This window comes from Gekko japonicus, unplaced genomic scaffold, assembly GCF_001447785.1.
Source record: "Gekko japonicus isolate JY-2015 unplaced genomic scaffold, Gekko_japonicus_V1.1 scaffold400, whole genome shotgun sequence".
In the NCBI taxonomy this organism is placed as follows: Eukaryota; Metazoa; Chordata; class Lepidosauria; order Squamata; family Gekkonidae; genus Gekko; species Gekko japonicus.
The window spans coordinates 1,139,486-1,147,867 of record NW_015165246.1 but is presented as its reverse complement, the minus strand read 5'-3'; positions in this window follow the sequence as shown (position 1 = coordinate 1,147,867).

Below are 8,382 nucleotides of genomic sequence, written 5' to 3'. Positions count from 1 at the left end.
ATCGGACCTTTCCCAGTCCGTAGAATGATCAATGATGTGGCTGTTGAAGTAGACCTTCCCAAAAACTTGAAATCCTTGCACCCGGTTTTCCATATGAGCCTCCTCAAAAAGACCTCGAGTACATCACAGTGGAGGCCAACGCAGGTATCCCCTCCCCCAGTTCTGGTGGAGGGGGAAGAACATTTCGAGATTGCGGACATTCTGGATTGTAAGTTGAAACGTGGTAAACTGTTTTACCTGATTGAATGGGTAGACTTCGGACCCCAGCACCGGGAATGGGTGGAAGAAGGGGATATTCGGGCCCCTTACATGCTCAGAGAATCCACAAAAAGTTCCCGGACAAACCGGGAGATCCCCCGCCCAAACCGGGAGAAGGTGGTTAAAGCGTATTTTCAGGTGGGCAGTTTCCTAACAAAATGTCCGATTCCCCATGCATTCGAAATAAATCCACGTTTGAAGCACAAAGTTAAATTTATTATAAAGCGATGGTTAGATCAGGAACACAAGAATTGTTAGGAATGACTACAAGCCTCATAGGGAAACATAATAAAGGAACTTGAACCAGGTTAGGACCAATGAGTCCAATTCCCGCTGGCGGGAATGCAGATAAAACTAGCGCCCAATTCCTTGGGAACACAACGGTTCTACAACATAAACATAAGTTCAGTTCTCAGGCATGAAATACATAATAAGCGAAGCAACGCCATAACTCCATCCCACCTCCAGCTGGTTGACCTTGAGCAGTTCCGCAGATGTAGCAAGCAAAAGACAGTAAACACCTACACAGGAGAATACGGGGGGGATGGACAGGGCACACTGTAATATACAGAAAAGAACACACCACTTTATGGCAGCTTGCTGACACTGACCTTCCAAAGCCTGCAGTTCAGCGTCTTAACCACTTGAGCCACCGCAGCTCCTTTTAGAGTTGGAAGGTACATAAGAACATAAGAGATGCCAATGCTGGATCAGGCCAAAGGCCCCTCCAGTCCAACACTCTGTGTCACACAGTGGCCGAAAATACCAGGTACCATCAGGAGGTCCAGCAGTGGGGCCAGGACATTAGAAGCCCTCCCACTGTTGACCCCCCCCCCAAGGACCAAGAAGACAGAGCATCACTTGCCCCAGAGCCCCTATCTATACCTTGTGGCTAATAGCCACTGATGGACCTCTGCTCCATATGCCTATCTAATTCCCTTTTGAAGCCATCCGTGCTTGTAGCCGCCACCACTTCCCGTGGCAGTGAATTCCATGTGTTAATCACTCTTTGGGTGAAGGACTTCCTTTTATCCGTTCTAACCCAACCACTCAGCAATTTCATGGAGTGCCCACGAGTTCTTATCCCTACCTGCTCTATCCCATGCATAATCTTATAAACCTCAATCAAGTCACCCCTCAGTCGTCGTTTCTTCCAGATAACCTCTGGGGTTATCTAGTACAACCCCCTGCACAGGGCAGGAAATTCACAAATACCTCTCCCCAACACACCCCCAGTGACCCCTGTTCCACGCCGAGTTTTGCAGCCTGACTCTGTCTTTTACCGTTATTTGCTACCCCTCCCAAGTTATTATCATCTGCAAATTTAATAAGCATTCCTTCTATCCCTTCATCCAAATAATTGATAAAGATGTTGAACAAAACAGGTCTCGGGACAGATCCTTGAAGCACTCTCCAAGGAGATGAGGAACCATTCACAAGCACTCTTTGGATGCGAGCCGTCAACCAGTTACAGATCCACCTAACAGTCATAGAATCCAAACCACATTTTACCAATTTGTCAACAAGAATATCATGTGGAACCCTATCAAAAGCCTTACTGAAATCAAGATATAAAGTATGTCTACAGCATTACCCTGATCCAGTAGTAACTTTCTCAAAAAAAAGAGATGAGGTTACTCTGACATGACTTATTCTTGAGAAACCCATGCTGGCTCAAGGACTGTCTGATGATTTGTTCTAAAACTTTCCCAGGTATAGACATCAAGCTGACGGGTTTGTAGTTACCCGGATCCTCCTTTTGCCCCTTCTTGAAGACGGGGACAACATTTGCCTGCCTCCAATCTTCTAGCACTTCACCTGTTCTCCTAGAATTCTCAAAAACAATGGACAGAGGCTCAGAAATTACATTTGCAAGTTCTTTTAGTACTCTTGGATGCAGTTCATCTGGCCCTTAGGACTTAGTTTCATTTAAAGAAAGTAGGTGCTTATGTACTACCTCTCTGCCGATCCTTGGCTGCAACTCCCTTCCCTCATCATGTGTTGTTTCTGCCATATTGAGCACCATTTCCCTCAGAAGATGGAGGAGAAGTGGGAATCGAGCAGCTCTGCCCTCTCTTCATCACCTGCTACAATTTCACTTTCCAGCCCCACATCCTTGAACAGGAGAAAAGTACCCCTTTTTTGATGTTTTTAGCATCTTTCACTAGCCTAAGCTCATATTGAGCTTTTACTCTCTCTACAAGCACTGGTTATTTGTTTATATTCATCCTTGGTTACGAGGCCCTCCTTCAGCTTTCTGAATGAGTTTTTTTTATTTCTCAAGTCTTTAGAAAGGTGTTTATGGAGACACCTTGGGTACTTTAGGCTCCTCCCATATTTCCTTCTCATAGGAATCATTTGTGATTGTGCCTTCAGTATTTCACTTTTAAGAAACTCCCGTCCCTCTTGAACTCCCTTCTCCTTAAGTATTTCTGATCATGGGATTCTATCCAGCATAACTTTAAGTTTGTCAAAATTTGTTTTCCTGGAGTTCAACCTGTATGTCTGACTAAATACAGCTTTTACCTTCCCCAAGACTGTAAATTCCAAAATTCCATGGTCACTACTACCCATGGTGCCCACTACTTTCACCTCATGAAGCAGTTCTTTCCTGTTGGTAAGAATCAAGTCCAAGATAGCAGATCCCCTTGTTTCCCTCTCCACTTTCTGGAAAATGAAGTTGTCAGCAAGACAAGTCAGGAATTTATTGGACCTTTTGTTTTTAGCAGAGTTGGATTTCCAACAGATATCTGGGTAATTGAAGTTTCCCATGACCACCATGTCCCATGTCTTTCAGAACTTTGTAATCTGTCCTGGAGTGTCTCGTCCAAACCCTCTGCCTGGCTTAGTGGTCTATAGCAGAACCCCACCATGATATCAGTATTATTTCTTACTCCTTTTATTTTTACCCAGAGACTCTCAACTGGACTTTCAAGATCAGATTCACGTATTTCCTCACAAGTATATACTTCCTTTACATATAATGCAACTCCTCCGCCCTTCCTTATTTGTCTGCCCCTTTTAAAATAATTATACCCCTCAATCCTAATATTCCAATTGTGAGTGTCATCCCATCAAGTTTCAGTAATGCCTATTAGGTCATAGTCCCCTTCCTGTATTAAGACTTCAAGTTTCTCCTGCTTGTTTCCCATGCTCTGCACATTAGTGTAGAGACATCAGAATCCATGTTTTATGTACCCTGAGGCTTTCATTTCTGTACTTACATGTGAGTTAACATTATCTAGCATACATGCCACTCCCTGCAAAACTTCAGAGTTCTTATCTTCAGTTATTGGCATCATACTGGGCTTTGCATTTTTGTCTCGCTCCCCCACAGGATTTAGTTTAAAGCTCTCCTTATTAGGTTTGCAAGGGTGTTTCCAAACACATTTCCTGAAGACACCATTTACATAGCCAGTCACTGATCTGCAGTATTCTTCTTTCCCTTCCTAAGCCATGACCTTTGACATGAAGAACTGACAAGAATACAACCTGTGTTCCCTTCACCTTTTTACCCAGAGCCACATAGTCTCTTTTAATACATTCTGGACTGTGCCAGGCAGTATCATTTGTTCCCACGTGAATGAGCAAGAAGGGATAATAATCTGTGGGCTTTATGAGTCTTCCTACCCTTTCCGTCACATCCTGGATGCGCAGATCTGGTAGACAGCATACCTTTCGAGACGACAAGTCCAGTTGGCATACTTTAGCTTCTACCCCTCTCAGTAGGGAATCCCCTATTACCAACACACACCTTCTCCTATATTGGGGAGCAGAGGCTCAAGTCCTCTCATCCATGGGGGCCAGAGAAATTTTCTTCAAGGTTTGTGGAGGCTGGGGGAGGAGCCCTTGTCCCAGTGGTTCGGAATCTGTATCTGTGGGAAGATCCAGGAACCAATTACTTAGTAACAGAGGCTCAGATTGTCTCTTGATCATCCTGCTCCTGTGGGTTACATTCTTCCATGTGCCCTCCTCCTGTGTTGGGCGCTCCTCCAGTTGCTGAGATACCTTTCCCTCTGCCTGGAAAGTTGCTTCATGTAAGAGCCACATAGACTAAATGTCAGATACTCAAGAGCCACAAGGTGACTTCAGAGGAAGAGGTGGGTTTGGGTGAGTGGCCTGAAAGTGACATCACAGGAAGGGGTGGGGTTTTGACGCAGGGTGTGACATCATTGGAAGGGGTAGAGCTTAGGAAGGCCCCCTTTCCTCACCTGTTCTCCCCCCCATGCACACAGCTGTGTCTCTGTGGAACTTGGAACTCAAATGAGAAGAGTCTGTACACTCTTGCCTTGAAACAGGCACTAATTCTGGGAGGATAACTTCAGTGGCAGCTGAAGCCTTCAGAAGGCTGGTCAGAGGAACAAGGACCTTTCCAGGGGTCATTTTGCTGCAGCCACGACATGACACAAATTCTTTGGGGGGAGGGGATTTCTTTGGCACCGAACATCTGGCACAATGGAGTTCTGCAGAACTGAAAAGCTTGCACTGTGTTTCATTCTTTTAAATGGTCTGCTTTCAGCATGATTGAAACACCTTTTAGTTGCACCATGCTTTATGTGGGTTTTTTTTTAATGCTCTGGCTGGGTTTTAATAACTTTTATGATGCTTTCTGTTTTTATGGTGTTTCATTTTCCATGCCACCCTCAGGCAGGTTCCCTAAAGAGGCAGCATAGAAAGTTTCTAAATAAATGTTTTTAAAGTTTTTTTTTTTAAAGGTATTGCACACATTTTGTCTTTAGAACTTTCTCTGTGGAGGTGGCCACAGGAGCCAGGGAGTGCATATGGCTCTCTCTCTGCTCCATCGCCAGCTTCCCCATGATCTCCAAGTGGGCATCTGTCTGATCCTAGCCTGCAGATGCCTCTTTCCAGGACAGCTTGCAGTTTTCTCCTTCCAGAGAGATGGGGTGTCCAGCCATGGAGGAAGATGTGGCTGGTTTGGCCACTTTGGAAGCTGGACTGTCCTTCCCCTCCCTCCCCAGGCTCCACACCCCCCACCCCAATCCCCAGGTATTTCCCATCCTGGAGCTGGCAGCCCATGACATTTGTTGATGTTAAGAAAAGGGGGGGGGGGCTTCCTTAATACTGGAAAAGGCTGGGAAACACCACCCTGGCAGGAAGGAGGAGGCTGACTCCAAAGAAAGCCCCCCCCCCCCACAAAGCCAGCCACCCTATCGCTGAAGGGCATTCCCTGTCAGTGACCCCGGCCTCCTTGCTCCCAAGTCAGCCCCCTCCTTCAGAGCAGGAAAGCCACGTAGCCCACTGACTTAGTCTGCCCGTGTCTGACGGGGCCATGACCCGCACAGGTGACACACCCCGATCTCACCCAATCGTCGAGGAGTCGGATGGGCGCTGCTCTCTTTGGCTGGCAGGTGATGCCCACGCAGCCGGCTCCTCTGCAGCTGCCACCATCACAGAGGCCCTTTCCCCTCCCCCACAGAGGGATTCCCACACAGCAGGGAGCAATTCTTTGCCTGGTGAGCGCTGAGGCTCCACTGGGGAAGGAAGGAAGGGCATGGGTGTGCTTCCTCTGGCTCAGCTTTGTCGCCTCGCCTGTAGAAGTGCCGTCTGTCAGGAGGCCGGGGTCTGCAAGGGCAGGGCAGACCTGCTTCAGGTGAACTGCCCACTCGCCCACCCAACTCTGGGAAAAACCCTCCACTTCCAAAGTGGGGGGATGGGAGGGGGCAAGCCTCACGAGTCGCAGGAGAGGGCTCACCAGCTGCAGTTTGGCCACCCCTGGTCTGTCCTTGTACCAGTGGGCCAAAAAGCCTCTTGGGAAGGCCAGGCCTGCTTGGCTGTAACTGGTCTTCCTCAAGCTGCCCTTCTTCTCTGCTGCTGGCTCTTGACTAATCTACTGCCAAGAGAGTTACATGGAGTAGCGCAAGGGAACCTGTCAAAGGGCCTGAAAGCCAAGGCCCTTCTTAAGGGTGATGGGTTGGTCAAGGCAGACCAAAAGAGCAGAGAGGGACTAAGCCTCTAGCCCTCCCAGGTCTAAGAACAAGAAAATCAACCCTGCAAGGCAGAATACTTACAAGGTGAGTTCCAGGAAAGTTATGTCAGCTGTAGCCGATAAGGGCCAAAGTACTAAATTCAGACTGAAGCCCCCAAACCCCAAGAATGCCACAAAATATAATAGATAGGGTTTATTAAAAGATTGTGCAAGAATACAATAAAAGACCAGTGATATAATTATAATGATAAAGCTGTGATATAATTATAAAGCTGTGTATCTAACCAAAGGCACTTTTACAAGCACTGGTTTGAAATCCAGATGTTACCTTTACGAGGCTGGGCCCAACTGAGTTTGAAAGTCCAAGTCAAACAGATGCTCTGGCCAACATGGCCCGCCTAGAATCGAAAGGTGTCCCAAAGCTAGTTGCAATCCAGAAAAAGGGTAGAGTCTAAAGTAGGGATGTGCCATTCGGGCCCCTTTAGGGCTGCTGCGGGCCGATTCAGATTCTCTTATCTGAATCGGCTTGCTGCCGAATGATTTGTGTTGCTAACCAGATCACTCAACCAATCAGGTTGGTTTGCCAATCATACCAGGTACCATGCAGCTTTATTAGGTCCAATTAAGCAAAGTCCTCACTGCAACAAAATGGAATGGGTAGGCTCAGCTCCTAGAGGCCTTGAAGCTGTTTGAATTTTGACAGGAGATTACGAAAAAGGCCTCGTCTTTTGACAGGCCTTGCCTGTCTCCTTGAGGCATGCAGAGAGGGACAACTTTTGCTTGGGGTGGAGCAGGGAGGATCTGTACGCCTAATTCCTTTGCTAGAGCTCCACACCCTTCCAGAGTTGCTTTGGCATCAGCACACAACCCAGTAGGTGGGACTAAAGGAAGACCCGAGAGGAGCCTTCGTGTGAATCCTGGCCACGACTATGAGGAGAACCTCTCCGGCCCTGCTCCCTCCACCGGGGTCAGTTGGCAAAGGAAGGGCATTTCCTACAACAGCCTGGATTTGAGTGGCTGGTGCTCTTGCCTCTGACAAGTTAGTCCTGGGGAATGTTGGTCACCAGGGCAACCCCAGTGTGCAGCTCAGATATACTGAGAACAACTCCCAACCATTCTGGGGAGACACATGGAATGACCTGCAGGGCCAGGATCTCAGCTGCTGTGGGAGCTGCAGCTTTTCCTAGCGTACCACAATGGCCAAATGACAAACAACAAGCTTGCACCAGTCCTGGCCCTCAGGCACGTTCTGCTTCGGAAATCCATCAAGGGCCATCAGTCAAATAAAAATCTCTGAGTGTTCTTATTGGAATGCTTACTTATTATTTTCATTTGTAGTCCACCTTTCTCACAGGGATTCCAGACTTATCCGCCGGTATATATAATTCTATTTTGGTCATGGACTCCCCTGAACATTCCAACACGCTCCAAAATCAGTTCGCTCTCTGATCTGTCATTCAGAGGGTCTCCCTATCCACTGGCTGCTTTGCCTGAGTCCTGCCTCCAACATTCTAAACAGTTTGAAGAAGAAGAAGAAATTGGATTTACACCCTGCCCTTCACTTGGAGTCTCAGAGCGGCTTACAAACTCCTTTCCTTCCCCTCCCCACAACAGACACCCTGTGAGGTGGGTGGGGCAGAGAGAACTCTGACACAAACTGCTCTTTTTCAAGGACAGCTGTGCCGGAGCTTGTGACTGACCCAAGGTCACATCAGCAGGTGCAAGTGAAGGAGTGGGGGATCAAACCCGGTTCTCCCAGATTAGAGTCCGCGCACTTAACCACGACACCAACTGGCTCTCACTGTTCCTCTCCCCCCGACAGCCAGTCAGAACACAGAGGTGATTTGCATATGTGGCCTAATTCGCCTTTGCCTCGGAACACAGAGGTCGTTTGCATATGCGGCCTCACTGGCCTTTCCCTCTAACATTCTAAACAGTTTGCTGTTGATGTTCTGAGGTAAAATAAATTTCCCCTTAGTGTCTGTTGGGGGAAACCATGGTTGCAAATCCCCAGGTGAGGGCTGGAGATCACTCAGAATTACAACTGTTCTTTAGGTAGCAGAGATCAGTTCCTCTGGAGAAAATGGTGGACTCAGTGTCATTATACCCTGCTGAGGTCGCCACAGCAAATTGACACCCGCCCAGAGCCCCTTTCTAGAGGTCGTTGTATTTATTTC